The sequence below is a fragment of the Balaenoptera acutorostrata genome, chromosome 7 (genome assembly GCF_949987535.1).
Source record: "Balaenoptera acutorostrata chromosome 7, mBalAcu1.1, whole genome shotgun sequence".
Taxonomy (NCBI): Eukaryota; Metazoa; Chordata; class Mammalia; order Artiodactyla; family Balaenopteridae; genus Balaenoptera; species Balaenoptera acutorostrata.
Window position 1 is genome coordinate 89,740,892 of NC_080070.1, and position 18,637 is coordinate 89,759,528.

The window sequence follows — 18,637 nt, forward strand, 5'->3', positions numbered from 1 at the left end:
GGGGAGCAAACGCAGACCGTTTAAAGGAATACTGCGTGGTACCCATCCCATGGGTCCCAAATCTCCAGGTTCAAGGGCATCTTCCTACATCGAAAACATGCATGAGAAACCCAGAAGATGGTACACCGTGTGATCGGGAAAGGTTTCTAAAACGCTCCTCATTTCTCATCTCCTTGTGCTCGTGTTCGCCATTCCAGCCACTTTACTAGCACTCTCCCTCCTTGGAGAATCAGCACCTTTAACCTCCTGTTCCGTACAGGTTGCAATTTGTCCTGAGGATGAACGGGAAGAGGGGGAACCAATGAGAGACTAGCTCTAGGTGTTGGGACAGACACAGGCCACTCTATTTTCCCATCAGGAAGAAGAATTAACCACAGGCTCAGCCTGCGCCCGGAACCAGAATAGGGCCTGAAGCAATCCTGCGCTTTTGCGGCCAGCTCCCAAGAAAGCGAGTTGAAAAATGGAGCTCAGGGGCACTGCAATTCACAAACCTGCAGAGGTAAAAATGATAACTCTCGGCCACAAATATTTTGAGGGAAGGCAACGAAGAGGATTTGAAAGCAAGGCAGAATTGCAGGAAACAGATTTCAGGAGGTAGATTCGAATCGCCTTTAAAGCACAGGAAAAGCGGCGAAACCTCGACAATGATGCCCTTGGCCAAAAAGGGCGTATGCGTTTTTTCCTGAATATATTCAGGAAAAAACGCATACGCCCTTTTTGGCCAACCAAGCAACCTGGAAAGGCAAATCAGCGCTACAAAGAAGTCTCGCTTCCCATCGGTCAAAAGGGCCATGCTGAATAAAGTGTCAAAACCAGAAATGCAGGACAGGCCATGGAGAAACGGGAGCCTTGCTACGCTGATGGGCGGGATGTAAATTGCCAACAGCCACTCTCGAGAAGTGTACGGTGTGTCCTGAAACATCTAAAAAACTCAGCTTACAGAGCATAGGGCACTTCCACTCATGGGCGTATAAATTGGGAAAACTAAAAATCAGCAAGACACAGGCATCCCAAAGTTTAGGGCTGCTCTGTTGACAAGAACCTCCACTTCGTTACACCTTAAATATCCCAGGAAAGAGAAAAATGGATAAAGAAGTTGTGGTCCTTATGTACAATGGAATATCACTCAGCCATGAAATCAACCTCATAAGGCTAGTAGCAGCATGATGAGTGGATTTAGGTACGACGATTCTAAGTGAAATAAGTCACACAGAAAAAGACACTTATCAGAAGATATCACTTATAGAGGGAATGTAAAAACCGCTACACTTGAACTGACTTACAAAACAGAACAGAGTCACACGTTTAGAAAACACACGATGGCTGCTTAACGGGAAAGGTGAGATGGGGTGATGCATAAAACAAGGGCTTCAAATTAGCTCAGATACCGTTCCATAAACCCAATATGTAATAGACAAGACCTACTCCTTGCTCAGTGAACTGGACTCAAGACCCCCTATTCACCGCCCAAGAATATATCTGACTAGTAAGAATCTTAAAACCTATGTATTGATATCTCTCTGTAAGTGAGTCTAGTGGGTGTAAAGCGGCATAAACACAGTAGTGAAAAGCAGCTAAACCCCATTATAAAAATCAATTACTTTTAAAACCCCGTGAAACAAAGACAGTGAAAGAGAGAGAAATTCTTACCAAATTCGTTCAGGGGCTGTGATGCCACCTGTATTGACCATATCTAGACACACAGCTGATTGAGACATAAGGGTGGACACTCTTGGGGCTGACAGGTTTGGTGAGGTTGGGGGAGCAAACGCAGACCCTTTAAAGGAATACTGCGTGGTACCCATCCCATGGGTCCCAAATATCCAGGTTCAAGGGCATCTTCCTACATCGAAAACATGCATGAGAAACCCAGAAGATGGTACACCGTGTGATCGGGAAAGGTTTCTAAAATGCTCCTCATTTCTCATCTCCTTGTGCTCGGGTTCGCCATTCCAGCCGCTTTACTAGCAATCTCCCTCCTTGGAGAATCAACACCTTTAACCTCCTGTTCCGTACACGTTGCAATTTGTCCTGAGGATGAACGGGAAGAGGGGGAACCAATGAGAGACTGGCTCTAGGTGTTGGGACAGGCACAGGCCACTGTATTTTCCCATCAGGAAGAAGAATTAACCACAGGCTCAGCCTGCGCCCGGAACCAGAATAGGGCCTGAAGCAATCCTGCGCTTTTGCGGCCAGCTCCCAAGAAAGCGAGTTGAAAACTGGAGCTCAGGGGCACTGCAATTCACAAACCTGCAGAGTTATAAATGATAACTCTCGTCCACAAATATATCGAGGGAAGGCAAATAAGAGGATTTGAAAGCAAGGCAGAATTGCAGGAAACAGATTTCAGGAGGTAGATTCGAATCGCCTTCAAAGCACAGGAAAAGAGGCAAAACCTCCACAATGATGCCCTTGGCCAAAAAGGGCGTATGCGTTTTTTCCTGAATATATTCAGGAAAAAACGCATACGCCCTTTTTGGCCAACCAAGCAACCTGGAAAGGCAAATCAGCGCTACAAAGAAGTCTCGCCTCCCATCGGTCAAAAGGGCCATGCTGAATAAAGTGTCAAAACCAGAAATGCAGGACAGGCCAAGGAGAAACGGGAGCCTTGCTACGCTGATGGGCGGGATGTAAATTGCCAACAGCCACTCTCGAGAAGTGTACGGTGTGTCCTGAAACATCTAAAAAACTCAGCTTACAGAGCATAGGGCACTTCCACTCATGGGCGTATAAATTGGGAAAACTAAAAATCAGCAAGACACAGGCATCCCAAAGTTTAGGGCTGCTCTGTTGACAAGAACCTCCACTTCGTTACACCTTAAATATCCCAGGAAAGAGAAAAATGGATAAAGAAGTTGTGGTCCTTATGTACAATGGAATATCACTCAGCCATGAAATCAACCTCATAAGGCTAGTAGCAGCATGATGAGTGGATTTAGGTACGACGATTCTAAGTGAAATAAGTCACACAGAAAAAGACACTTATCAGAAGATATCACTTATAGAGGGAATGTAAAAACCGCTACACTTGAACTGACTTACAAAACAGAACAGAGTCACACGTTTAGAAAACACACGATGGCTGCTTAACGGGAAAGGTGAGATGGGGTGATGCATAAAACAAGGGCTTCAAATTAGCTCAGATACCGTTCCATAAACCCAATATGTAATAGACAAGACCTACTCCTTGCTCAGTGAACTGGACTCAAGACCCCCTATTCACCGCCCAAGAATATATCTGACTAGTAAGAATCTTAAAACCTATGTATTGATATCTCTCTGTAAGTGAGTCTAGTGGGTGTAAAGCGGCATAAACACAGTAGTGAAAAGCAGCTAAACCCCATTATAAAAATCAATTACTTTTAAAACCCCGTGAAACAAAGACAGTGAAAGAGAGAGAAATTCTTACCAAATTCGTTCAGGGGCTGTGATGCCACCTGTATTGACCATATCTAGACCCACAGCTGATTGAGACATAAGGGTGGACACTCTTGGGGCTGACAGGTTTGGTGAGGTTGGGGGAGCAAACGCAGACCCTTTAAAGGAATACTGCGTGGTACCCATCCCATGGGTCCCAAATCTCCAGGTTCAAGGGCATCTTCCTACATCGAAAACATGCATGAGAAACCCAGAAGATGGTACACCGTGTGATCGGGAAAGGTTTCTAAAACGCTCCTCATTTCTCATCTCCTTGTGCTCGGGTTCGCCATTCCAGCCGCTTTACTAGCAATCTCCCTCCTTGGAGAATCAACACCTTTAACCTCCTGTTCCGTACACGTTGCAATTTGTCCTGAGGATGAACGGGAAGAGGGGGAACCAATGAGAGACTGGCTCTAGGTGTTGGGACAGGCACAGGCCACTGTATTTTCCCATCAGGAAGAAGAATTAACCACAGGCTCAGCCTGCGCCCGGAACCAGAATAGGGCCTGAAGCAATCCTGCGCTTTTGCGGCCAGCTCCCAAGAAAGCGAGTTGAAAACTGGAGCTCAGGGGCACTGCAATTCACAAACCTGCAGAGTTATAAATGATAACTCTCGTCCACAAATATATCGAGGGAAGGCAAATAAGAGGATTTGAAAGCAAGGCAGAATTGCAGGAAACAGATTTCAGGAGGTAGATTCGAATCGCCTTCAAAGCACAGGAAAAGAGGCAAAACCTCCACAATGATGCCCTTGGCCAAAAAGGGCGTATGCGTTTTTTCCTGAATATATTCAGGAAAAAACGCATACGCCCTTTTTGGCCAACCAAGCAACCTGGAAAGGCAAATCAGCGCTACAAAGAAGTCTCGCCTCCCATCGGTCAAAAGGGCCATGCTGAATAAAGTGTCAAAACCAGAAATGCAGGACAGGCCAAGGAGAAACGGGAGCCTTGCTACGCTGATGGGCGGGATGTAAATTGCCAACAGCCACTCTCGAGAAGTGTACGGTGTGTCCTGAAACATCTAAAAAACTCAGCTTACAGAGCATAGGGCACTTCCACTCATGGGCGTATAAATTGGGAAAACTAAAAATCAGCAAGACACAGGCATCCCAAAGTTTAGGGCTGCTCTGTTGACAAGAACCTCCACTTCGTTACACCTTAAATATCCCAGGAAAGAGAAAAATGGATAAAGAAGTTGTGGTCCTTATGTACAATGGAATATCACTCAGCCATGAAATCAACCTCATAAGGCTAGTAGCAGCATGATGAGTGGATTTAGGTACGACGATTCTAAGTGAAATAAGTCACACAGAAAAAGACACTTATCAGAAGATATCACTTATAGAGGGAATGTAAAAACCGCTACACTTGAACTGACTTACAAAACAGAACAGAGTCACACGTTTAGAAAACACACGATGGCTGCTTAACGGGAAAGGTGAGATGGGGTGATGCATAAAACAAGGGCTTCAAATTAGCTCAGATACCGTTCCATAAACCCAATATGTAATAGACAAGACCTACTCCTTGCTCAGTGAACTGGACTCAAGACCCCCTATTCACCGCCCAAGAATATATCTGACTAGTAAGAATCTTAAAACCTATGTATTGATATCTCTCTGTAAGTGAGTCTAGTGGGTGTAAAGCGGCATAAACACAGTAGTGAAAAGCAGCTAAACCCCATTATAAAAATCAATTACTTTTAAAACCCCGTGAAACAAAGACAGTGAAAGAGAGAGAAATTCTTACCAAATTCGTTCAGGGGCTGTGATGCCACCTGTATTGACCATATCTAGACCCACAGCTGATTGAGACATAAGGGTGGACACTCTTGGGGCTGACAGGTTTGGTGAGGTTGGGGGAGCAAACGCAGACCCTTTAAAGGAATACTGCGTGGTACCCATCCCATGGGTCCCAAATCTCCAGGTTCAAGGGCATCTTCCTACATCGAAAACATGCATGAGAAACCCAGAAGATGGTACACCGTGTGATCGGGAAAGGTTTCTAAAACGCTCCTCATTTCTCATCTCCTTGTGCTCGGGTTCGCCATTCCAGCCGCTTTACTAGCAATCTCCCTCCTTGGAGAATCAACACCTTTAACCTCCTGTTCCGTACAGGGTGCAATTTGTCCTGAGGATGAACGGGAAGAGGGGGAACCAATGAGAGACTGGCTCTAGGTGTTGGGACAGGCACAGGCCACTGTATTTTCCCATCAGGAAGAAGAATTAACCACAGGCTCAGCCTGCGCCCGGAACCAGAATAGGGCCTGAAGCAATCCTGCGCTTTTGCGGCCAGCTCCCAAGAAAGCGAGTTGAAAACTGGAGCTCAGGGGCACTGCAATTCACAAACCTGCAGAGTTATAAATGATAACTCTCGTCCACAAATATATCGAGGGAAGGCAACGAAGAGGATTTGAAAGCAAGGCAGAATTGCAGGAAACAGATTTCAGGAGGTAGATTCGAATCGCCTTCAAAGCACAGGAAAAGAGGCAAAACCTCCACAATGATGCCCTTGGCCAAAAAGGGCGTATGCGTTTTTTCCTGAATATATTCAGGAAAAAACGCATACGCCCTTTTTGGCCAACCAAGCAACCTGGAAAGGCAAATCAGCGCTACAAAGAAGTCTCGCCTCCCATCGGTCAAAAGGGCCATGCTGAATAAAGTGTCAAAACCAGAAATGCAGGACAGGCCAAGGAGAAACGGGAGCCTTGCTACGCTGATGGGCGGGATGTAAATTGCCAACAGCCACTCTCGAGAAGTGTACGGTGTGTCCTGAAACATCTAAAAAACTCAGCTTACAGAGCATAGGGCACTTCCACTCATGGGCGTATAAATTGGGAAAACTAAAAATCAGCAAGACACAGGCATCCCAAAGTTTAGGGCTGCTCTGTTGACAAGAACCTCCACTTCGTTACACCTTAAATATCCCAGGAAAGAGAAAAATGGATAAAGAAGTTGTGGTCCTTATGTACAATGGAATATCACTCAGCCATGAAATCAACCTCATAAGGCTAGTAGCAGCATGATGAGTGGATTTAGGTACGACGATTCTAAGTGAAATAAGTCACACAGAAAAAGACACTTATCAGAAGATATCACTTATAGAGGGAATGTAAAAACCGCTACACTTGAACTGACTTACAAAACAGAACAGAGTCACACGTTTAGAAAACACACGATGGCTGCTTAACGGGAAAGGTGAGATGGGGTGATGCATAAAACAAGGGCTTCAAATTAGCTCAGATACCGTTCCATAAACCCAATATGTAATAGACAAGACCTACTCCTTGCTCAGTGAACTGGACTCAAGACCCCCTATTCACCGCCCAAGAATATATCTGACTAGTAAGAATCTTAAAACCTATGTATTGATATCTCTCTGTAAGTGAGTCTAGTGGGTGTAAAGCGGCATAAACACAGTAGTGAAAAGCAGCTAAACCCCATTATAAAAATCAATTACTTTTAAAACCCCGTGAAACAAAGACAGTGAAAGAGAGAGAAATTCTTACCAAATTCGTTCAGGGGCTGTGATGCCACCTGTATTGACCATATCTAGACCCACAGCTGATTGAGACATAAGGGTGGACACTCTTGGGGCTGACAGGTTTGGTGAGGTTGGGGGAGCAAACGCAGACCCTTTAAAGGAATACTGCGTGGTACCCATCCCATGGGTCCCAAATCTCCAGGTTCAAGGGCATCTTCCTACATCGAAAACATGCATGAGAAACCCAGAAGATGGTACACCGTGTGATCGGGAAAGGTTTCTAAAACGCTCCTCATTTCTCATCTCCTTGTGCTCGGGTTCGCCATTCCAGCCGCTTTACTAGCAATCTCCCTCCTTGGAGAATCAACACCTTTAACCTCCTGTTCCGTACAGGGTGCAATTTGTCCTGAGGATGAACGGGAAGAGGGGGAACCAATGAGAGACTGGCTCTAGGTGTTGGGACAGGCACAGGCCACTGTATTTTCCCATCAGGAAGAAGAATTAACCACAGGCTCAGCCTGCGCCCGGAACCAGAATAGGGCCTGAAGCAATCCTGCGCTTTTGCGGCCAGCTCCCAAGAAAGCGAGTTGAAAACTGGAGCTCAGGGGCACTGCAATTCACAAACCTGCAGAGTTATAAATGATAACTCTCGTCCACAAATATATCGAGGGAAGGCAAATAAGAGGATTTGAAAGCAAGGCAGAATTGCAGGAAACAGATTTCAGGAGGTAGATTCGAATCGCCTTCAAAGCACAGGAAAAGAGGCAAAACCTCCACAATGATGCCCTTGGCCAAAAAGGGCGTATGCGTTTTTTCCTGAATATATTCAGGAAAAAACGCATACGCCCTTTTTGGCCAACCAAGCAACCTGGAAAGGCAAATCAGCGCTACAAAGAAGTCTCGCCTCCCATCGGTCAAAAGGGCCATGCTGAATAAAGTGTCAAAACCAGAAATGCAGGACAGGCCAAGGAGAAACGGGAGCCTTGCTACGCTGATGGGCGGGATGTAAATTGCCAACAGCCACTCTCGAGAAGTGTACGGTGTGTCCTGAAACATCTAAAAAACTCAGCTTACAGAGCATAGGGCACTTCCACTCATGGGCGTATAAATTGGGAAAACTAAAAATCAGCAAGACACAGGCATCCCAAAGTTTAGGGCTGCTCTGTTGACAAGAACCTCCACTTCGTTACACCTTAAATATCCCAGGAAAGAGAAAAATGGATAAAGAAGTTGTGGTCCTTATGTACAATGGAATATCACTCAGCCATGAAATCAACCTCATAAGGCTAGTAGCAGCATGATGAGTGGATTTAGGTACGACGATTCTAAGTGAAATAAGTCACACAGAAAAAGACACTTATCAGAAGATATCACTTATAGAGGGAATGTAAAAACCGCTACACTTGAACTGACTTACAAAACAGAACAGAGTCACACGTTTAGAAAACACACGATGGCTGCTTAACGGGAAAGGTGAGATGGGGTGATGCATAAAACAAGGGCTTCAAATTAGCTCAGATACCGTTCCATAAACCCAATATGTAATAGACAAGACCTACTCCTTGCTCAGTGAACTGGACTCAAGACCCCCTATTCACCGCCCAAGAATATATCTGACTAGTAAGAATCTTAAAACCTATGTATTGATATCTCTCTGTAAGTGAGTCTAGTGGGTGTAAAGCGGCATAAACACAGTAGTGAAAAGCAGCTAAACCCCATTATAAAAATCAATTACTTTTAAAACCCCGTGAAACAAAGACAGTGAAAGAGAGAGAAATTCTTACCAAATTCGTTCAGGGGCTGTGATGCCACCTGTATTGACCATATCTAGACCCACAGCTGATTGAGACATAAGGGTGGACACTCTTGGGGCTGACAGGTTTGGTGAGGTTGGGGGAGCAAACGCAGACCCTTTAAAGGAATACTGCGTGGTACCCATCCCATGGGTCCCAAATCTCCAGGTTCAAGGGCATCTTCCTACATCGAAAACATGCATGAGAAACCCAGAAGATGGTACACCGTGTGATCGGGAAAGGTTTCTAAAACGCTCCTCATTTCTCATCTCCTTGTGCTCGGGTTCGCCATTCCAGCCGCTTTACTAGCAATCTCCCTCCTTGGAGAATCAACACCTTTAACCTCCTGTTCCGTACACGTTGCAATTTGTCCTGAGGATGAACGGGAAGAGGGGGAACCAATGAGAGACTGGCTCTAGGTGTTGGGACAGGCACAGGCCACTGTATTTTCCCATCAGGAAGAAGAATTAACCACAGGCTCAGCCTGCGCCCGGAACCAGAATAGGGCCTGAAGCAATCCTGCGCTTTTGCGGCCAGCTCCCAAGAAAGCGAGTTGAAAACTGGAGCTCAGGGGCACTGCAATTCACAAACCTGCAGAGTTATAAATGATAACTCTCGTCCACAAATATATCGAGGGAAGGCAAATAAGAGGATTTGAAAGCAAGGCAGAATTGCAGGAAACAGATTTCAGGAGGTAGATTCGAATCGCCTTCAAAGCACAGGAAAAGAGGCAAAACCTCCACAATGATGCCCTTGGCCAAAAAGGGCGTATGCGTTTTTTCCTGAATATATTCAGGAAAAAACGCATACGCCCTTTTTGGCCAACCAAGCAACCTGGAAAGGCAAATCAGCGCTACAAAGAAGTCTCGCCTCCCATCGGTCAAAAGGGCCATGCTGAATAAAGTGTCAAAACCAGAAATGCAGGACAGGCCAAGGAGAAACGGGAGCCTTGCTACGCTGATGGGCGGGATGTAAATTGCCAACAGCCACTCTCGAGAAGTGTACGGTGTGTCCTGAAACATCTAAAAAACTCAGCTTACAGAGCATAGGGCACTTCCACTCATGGGCGTATAAATTGGGAAAACTAAAAATCAGCAAGACACAGGCATCCCAAAGTTTAGGGCTGCTCTGTTGACAAGAACCTCCACTTCGTTACACCTTAAATATCCCAGGAAAGAGAAAAATGGATAAAGAAGTTGTGGTCCTTATGTACAATGGAATATCACTCAGCCATGAAATCAACCTCATAAGGCTAGTAGCAGCATGATGAGTGGATTTAGGTACGACGATTCTAAGTGAAATAAGTCACACAGAAAAAGACACTTATCAGAAGATATCACTTATAGAGGGAATGTAAAAACCGCTACACTTGAACTGACTTACAAAACAGAACAGAGTCACACGTTTAGAAAACACACGATGGCTGCTTAACGGGAAAGGTGAGATGGGGTGATGCATAAAACAAGGGCTTCAAATTAGCTCAGATACCGTTCCATAAACCCAATATGTAATAGACAAGACCTACTCCTTGCTCAGTGAACTGGACTCAAGACCCCCTATTCACCGCCCAAGAATATATCTGACTAGTAAGAATCTTAAAACCTATGTATTGATATCTCTCTGTAAGTGAGTCTAGTGGGTGTAAAGCGGCATAAACACAGTAGTGAAAAGCAGCTAAACCCCATTATAAAAATCAATTACTTTTAAAACCCCGTGAAACAAAGACAGTGAAAGAGAGAGAAATTCTTACCAAATTCGTTCAGGGGCTGTGATGCCACCTGTATTGACCATATCTAGACCCACAGCTGATTGAGACATAAGGGTGGACACTCTTGGGGCTGACAGGTTTGGTGAGGTTGGGGGAGCAAACGCAGACCCTTTAAAGGAATACTGCGTGGTACCCATCCCATGGGTCCCAAATCTCCAGGTTCAAGGGCATCTTCCTACATCGAAAACATGCATGAGAAACCCAGAAGATGGTACACCGTGTGATCGGGAAAGGTTTCTAAAACGCTCCTCATTTCTCATCTCCTTGTGCTCGGGTTCGCCATTCCAGCCGCTTTACTAGCAATCTCCCTCCTTGGAGAATCAACACCTTTAACCTCCTGTTCCGTACAGGGTGCAATTTGTCCTGAGGATGAACGGGAAGAGGGGGAACCAATGAGAGACTGGCTCTAGGTGTTGGGACAGGCACAGGCCACTGTATTTTCCCATCAGGAAGAAGAATTAACCACAGGCTCAGCCTGCGCCCGGAACCAGAATAGGGCCTGAAGCAATCCTGCGCTTTTGCGGCCAGCTCCCAAGAAAGCGAGTTGAAAACTGGAGCTCAGGGGCACTGCAATTCACAAACCTGCAGAGGTAAAAATGATAACTCTCGGCCACAAATATTTTGAGGGAAGGCAACGAAGAGGATTTGAAAGCAAGGCAGAATTGCAGGAAACAGATTTCAGGAGGTAGATTCGAATCGCCTTTAAAGCACAGGAAAAGCGGCGAAACCTCGACAATGATGCCCTTGGCCAAAAAGGGCGTATGCGTTTTTTCCTGAATATATTCAGGAAAAAACGCATACGCCCTTTTTGGCCAACCAAGCAACCTGGAAAGGCAAATCAGCGCTACAAAGAAGTCTCGCTTCCCATCGGTCAAAAGGGCCATGCTGAATAAAGTGTCAAAACCAGAAATGCAGGACAGGCCATGGAGAAACGGGAGCCTTGCTACGCTGATGGGCGGGATGTAAATTGCCAACAGCCACTCTCGAGAAGTGTACGGTGTGTCCTGAAACATCTAAAAAACTCAGCTTACAGAGCATAGGGCACTTCCACTCATGGGCGTATAAATTGGGAAAACTAAAAATCAGCAAGACACAGGCATCCCAAAGTTTAGGGCTGCTCTGTTGACAAGAACCTCCACTTCGTTACACCTTAAATATCCCAGGAAAGAGAAAAATGGATAAAGAAGTTGTGGTCCTTATGTACAATGGAATATCACTCAGCCATGAAATCAACCTCATAAGGCTAGTAGCAGCATGATGAGTGGATTTAGGTACGACGATTCTAAGTGAAATAAGTCACACAGAAAAAGACACTTATCAGAAGATATCACTTATAGAGGGAATGTAAAAACCGCTACACTTGAACTGACTTACAAAACAGAACAGAGTCACACGTTTAGAAAACACACGATGGCTGCTTAACGGGAAAGGTGAGATGGGGTGATGCATAAAACAAGGGCTTCAAATTAGCTCAGATACCGTTCCATAAACCCAATATGTAATAGACAAGACCTACTCCTTGCTCAGTGAACTGGACTCAAGACCCCCTATTCACCGCCCAAGAATATATCTGACTAGTAAGAATCTTAAAACCTATGTATTGATATCTCTCTGTAAGTGAGTCTAGTGGGTGTAAAGCGGCATAAACACAGTAGTGAAAAGCAGCTAAACCCCATTATAAAAATCAATTACTTTTAAAACCCCGTGAAACAAAGACAGTGAAAGAGAGAGAAATTCTTACCAAATTCGTTCAGGGGCTGTGATGCCACCTGTATTGACCATATCTAGACACACAGCTGATTGAGACATAAGGGTGGACACTCTTGGGGCTGACAGGTTTGGTGAGGTTGGGGGAGCAAACGCAGACCCTTTAAAGGAATACTGCGTGGTACCCATCCCATGGGTCCCAAATATCCAGGTTCAAGGGCATCTTCCTACATCGAAAACATGCATGAGAAACCCAGAAGATGGTACACCGTGTGATCGGGAAAGGTTTCTAAAACGCTCCTCATTTCTCATCTCCTTGTGCTCGGGTTCGCCATTCCAGCCGCTTTACTAGCAATCTCCCTCCTTGGAGAATCAACACCTTTAACCTCCTGTTCCGTACACGTTGCAATTTGTCCTGAGGATGAACGGGAAGAGGGGGAACCAATGAGAGACTGGCTCTAGGTGTTGGGACAGGCACAGGCCACTGTATTTTCCCATCAGGAAGAAGAATTAACCACAGGCTCAGCCTGCGCCCGGAACCAGAATAGGGCCTGAAGCAATCCTGCGCTTTTGCGGCCAGCTCCCAAGAAAGCGAGTTGAAAACTGGAGCTCAGGGGCACTGCAATTCACAAACCTGCAGAGTTATAAATGATAACTCTCGTCCACAAATATATCGAGGGAAGGCAACGAAGAGGATTTGAAAGCAAGGCAGAATTGCAGGAAACAGATTTCAGGAGGTAGATTCGAATCGCCTTCAAAGCACAGGAAAAGAGGCAAAACCTCCACAATGATGCCCTTGGCCAAAAAGGGCGTATGCGTTTTTTCCTGAATATATTCAGGAAAAAACGCATACGCCCTTTTTGGCCAACCAAGCAACCTGGAAAGGCAAATCAGCGCTACAAAGAAGTCTCGCCTCCCATCGGTCAAAAGGGCCATGCTGAATAAAGTGTCAAAACCAGAAATGCAGGACAGGCCAAGGAGAAACGGGAGCCTTGCTACGCTGATGGGCGGGATGTAAATTGCCAACAGCCACTCTCGAGAAGTGTACGGTGTGTCCTGAAACATCTAAAAAACTCAGCTTACAGAGCATAGGGCACTTCCACTCATGGGCGTATAAATTGGGAAAACTAAAAATCAGCAAGACACAGGCATCCCAAAGTTTAGGGCTGCTCTGTTGACAAGAACCTCCACTTCGTTACACCTTAAATATCCCAGGAAAGAGAAAAATGGATAAAGAAGTTGTGGTCCTTATGTACAATGGAATATCACTCAGCCATGAAATCAACCTCATAAGGCTAGTAGCAGCATGATGAGTGGATTTAGGTACGACGATTCTAAGTGAAATAAGTCACACAGAAAAAGACACTTATCAGAAGATATCACTTATAGAGGGAATGTAAAAACCGCTACACTTGAACTGACTTACAAAACAGAACAGAGTCACACGTTTAGAAAACACACGATGGCTGCTTAACGGGAAAGGTGAGATGGGGTGATGCATAAAACAAGGGCTTCAAATTAGCTCAGATACCGTTCCATAAACCCAATATGTAATAGACAAGACCTACTCCTTGCTCAGTGAACTGGACTCAAGACCCCCTATTCACCGCCCAAGAATATATCTGACTAGTAAGAATCTTAAAACCTATGTATTGATATCTCTCTGTAAGTGAGTCTAGTGGGTGTAAAGCGGCATAAACACAGTAGTGAAAAGCAGCTAAACCCCATTATAAAAATCAATTACTTTTAAAACCCCGTGAAACAAAGACAGTGAAAGAGAGAGAAATTCTTACCAAATTCGTTCAGGGGCTGTGATGCCACCTGTATTGACCATATCTAGACCCACAGCTGATTGAGACATAAGGGTGGACACTCTTGGGGCTGACAGGTTTGGTGAGGTTGGGGGAGCAAACGCAGACCCTTTAAAGGAATACTGCGTGGTACCCATCCCATGGGTCCCAAATCTCCAGGTTCAAGGGCATCTTCCTACATCGAAAACATGCATGAGAAACCCAGAAGATGGTACACCGTGTGATCGGGAAAGGTTTCTAAAACGCTCCTCATTTCTCATCTCCTTGTGCTCGGGTTCGCCATTCCAGCCGCTTTACTAGCAATCTCCCTCCTTGGAGAATCAACACCTTTAACCTCCTGTTCCGTACAGGGTGCAATTTGTCCTGAGGATGAACGGGAAGAGGGGGAACCAATGAGAGACTGGCTCTAGGTGTTGGGACAGGCACAGGCCACTGTATTTTCCCATCAGGAAGAAGAATTAACCACAGGCTCAGCCTGCGCCCGGAACCAGAATAGGGCCTGAAGCAATCCTGCGCTTTTGCGGCCAGCTCCCAAGAAAGCGAGTTGAAAACTGGAGCTCAGGGGCACTGCAATTCACAAACCTGCAGAGTTATAAATGATAACTCTCGTCCACAAATATATCGAGGGAAGGCAACGAAGAGGATTTGAAAGCAAGGCAGAATTGCAGGAAACAGATTTCAGGAGGTAGATTCGAATCGCCTTCAAAGCACAGGAAAAGAGGCAAAACCTCCACAATGATGCCCTTGGCCAAAAAGGGCGTATGCGTTTTTTCCTGAATATATTCAGGAAAAAACGCATACGCCCTTTTTGGCCAACCAAGCAACCTGGAAAGGCAAATCAGCGCTACAAAGAAGTCTCGCCTCCCATCGGTCAAAAGGGCCATGCTGAATAAAGTGTCAAAACCAGAAATGCAGGACAGGCCAAGGAGAAACGGGAGCCTTGCTACGCTGATGGGCGGGATGTAAATTGCCAACAGCCACTCTCGAGAAGTGTACGGTGTGTCCTGAAACATCTAAAAAACTCAGCTTACAGAGCATAGGGCACTTCCACTCATGGGCGTATAAATTGGGAAAACTAAAAATCAGCAAGACACAGGCATCCCAAAGTTTAGGGCTGCTCTGTTGACAAGAACCTCCACTTCGTTACACCTTAAATATCCCAGGAAAGAGAAAAATGGATAAAGAAGTTGTGGTCCTTATGTACAATGGAATATCACTCAGCCATGAAATCAACCTCATAAGGCTAGTAGCAGCATGATGAGTGGATTTAGGTACGAGGATTCTAAGTGAAATAAGTCACACAGAAAAAGACACTTATCAGAAGATATCACTTATAGAGGGAATGTAAAAACCGCTACACTTGAACTGACTTACAAAACAGAACAGAGTCACACGTTTAAAAAACACACGATGGCTGCTTAACGGGAAAGGTGAGATGGGGTGATGCATAAAACAAGGGCTTCAAATTAGCTCAGATACCGTTCCATAAACCCAATATGTAATAGACAAGACCTACTCCTTGCTCAGTGAACTGGACTCAAGACCCCCTATTCACCGCCCAAGAATATATCTGACTAGTAATAATCTTAAAACCTATGTATTGATATCTCTCTGTAAGTGAGTCTAGTGGGTGTAAAGCGGCATAAACACAGTAGTGAAAAGCAGCTAAACCCCATTATAAAAATCAATTACTTTTAAAACCCCGTGAAACAAAGACAGTGAAAGAGAGAGAAATTCTTACCAAATTCGTTCAGGGGCTGTGATGCCACCTGTATTGACCATATCTAGACCCACAGCTGATTGAGACATAAGGGTGGACACTCTTGGGGCTGACAGGTTTGGTGAGGTTGGGGGAGCAAACGCAGACCCTTTAAAGGAATACTGCGTGGTACCCATCCCATGGGTCCCAAATCTCCAGGTTCAAGGGCATCTTCCTATATCGAAAACATGCATGAGAAACCCAGAAGATGGTACACCGTGTGATCGGGAAAGGTTTCTAAAACGCTCCTCATTTCTCATCTCCTTGTGCTCGGGTTCGCCATTCCAGCCGCTTTACTAGCAATCTCCCTCCTTGGAGAATCAACACCTTTAACCTCCTGTTCCGTACAGGGTGCAATTTGTCCTGAGGATGAACGGGAAGAGGGGGAACCAATGAGAGACTGGCTCTAGGTGTTGGGACAGGCACAGGCCACTGTATTTTCCCATCAGGAAGAAGAATTAACCACAGGCTCAGCCTGCGCCCGGAACCAGAATAGGGCCTGAAGCAAACCTGCGCTTTTGCGGCCAGCTCCCAAGAAAGCGAGTTGAAAACTGGAGCTCAGGGGCACTGCAATTCACAAACCTGCAGAGTTATAAATGATAACTCTCGTCCACAAATATATCGAGGGAAGGCAACGAAGAGGATTTGAAAGCAAGGCAGAATTGCAGGAAACAGATTTCAGGAGGTAGATTCGAATCGCCTTCAGAGCACAGGAAAAGAGGCAAAACCTCCACAATGATGCCCTTGGCCAAAAAGGGCGTATGCGTTTTTTCCTGAATATATTCAGGAAAAAACGCATACGCCCTTTTTGGCCAACCAAGCAACCTGGAAAGGCAAATCAGCGCTACAAAGAAGTCTCGCCTCCCATCGGTCAAAAGGGCCATGCTGAATAAAGTGTCAAAACCAGAAATGCAGGCCAGGCCAAGGAGAAACGGGAGCCTTTCTACGCTGATGGGCGGGATGTAAATTGCCAACAGCCACTCTCGAGAAGTGTACGGTGTGTCCTGAAACATCTAAAAAACTCAGCTTACAGAGCATAGGGCACTTCCACTCATGGGCGTATAAATTGGGAAAACTAAAAATCAGCAAGACACAGGCATCCCAAAGATTAGGGCTGCTCTATTGACAAGAACCTCCACTTCGTTACACCTTAAATATCCCAGGAAAGAGAAAAATGGATAAAGAAGTTGTGGTCCTTATGTACAATGGAATATCACTCAGCCATGAAATCAACGTCATAAGGCTAGTAGCAGCATGATGAGTGGATGTAGCTACGACGATTCTAAGTGAAATAAGTCACACAGAAAAAGACACTTATCATAAGATATCACTTATAGAGGGAATGGAAGAACCGCTACACTTGAACTGAATTAAAAAACAGAATAGAGTCACACGTTTAGAAAACACACTATGGCTGCTTAACGGGAAAGGAGAGGTGGGGTGATGCATAAAACAAGGGTTTCAAATTAGCTCAGATACCGTTCCATAAACCCAATATGTAATAGACAAGACCTACTCCTTGCTCAGTGAACTGGACTCAACACCCCCTATTCACCGCCCAAGAATATATCTGACTAGTAAGAATGTTAAAACCTATGTATTGATATCTCTCTGTAAGTGAGTCAAGTGGATGTAAAGCGGCAGAAACACAGCAGTGAAAAGCAGCTAAACCCCATTATAAAAATCAAATACTTTAAAATACCCGTGAACAAAGACCGTGAAAGAGAGAGAAATTCTTACAAAATTCGTTCAGGGGCTGTGATGCCACCTGGATTGACCATATCTAGACCCACAGCTGATTGAGACATAAAGATGGACCCTCTTGGGGCTGAGAGGTTTGGTGAGGTTGGGGGAGCAAACGCAGACCCTTTAAAGGAATACTGCGTGGTACCCATCCCATGGGTCCCAAATCTCCAGGTTCAAGGGCATCTTCCTACATCGAAAACATGCATGAGAAACCCAGAAGATGGTACACCGTGTGATCGGGAAAGGTTTCTAAAACGCTCCTCATTTCTCATCTCCTTGTGCTCGGGTTCGCCATTCCAGCCGCTTTACTAGCAATCTCCCTCCTTGGAGAATCAACACCTTTAACCTCCTGTTCCGTACACGTTGCAATTTGTCCTGAGGATGAACGGGAAGAGGGGGAACCAATGAGAGACTGGCTCTAGGTGTTGGGACAGGCACAGGCCACTGTATTTTCCCATCAGGAAGAAGAATTAACCACAGGCTCAGCCTGCGCCCGGAACCAGAATAGGGCCTGAAGCAATCCTGCGCTTTTGCGGCCAGCTCCCAAGAAAGCGAGTTGAAAAATGGAGCTCAGGGGCACTGCAATTCACAAACCTGCAGAGTTATAAATGATAACTCTCGTCCACAAATATATCGAGGGAAGGCAACGAAGAGGATTTGAAAGCAAGGCAGAATTGCAGGAAACAGATTTCAGGAGGTAGATTCGAATCGCATTCAAAGCACAGGAAAAGCGGCGAAACCTCGACAATGATGCCCTTGGACAAAAAGGGCGTATGCGTTTTTTCCTGAATATATTCAGGAAAAAACGCATACGCCCTTTTTGGCCAACTAAGCAACCTGGAAAGGCAAATCAGCGCTACAAAGAAGTCTCGCTTCCCATCGATCAAAAGGGCCATGCTGAATAAAGTGTCAAAACCAGAAATGCAGGACAGGCCATGGAGAAACGGGAGCCTTGCTACGCTGATGGGCGGGATGTAAATTGCCAACAGCCACTCTGGAGAAGTGTACGGTGTGTCCTGAAACATCTAAAAAACTCAGCTTACAGAGCATACGGCACTTCCACTCATGGGCTTATAAATTGGGAAAACTAAAAATCAGCAAGACACAGGCACCCCAAAGTTTAGGGCTGCTCTGTTGACAAGAACCTCCAC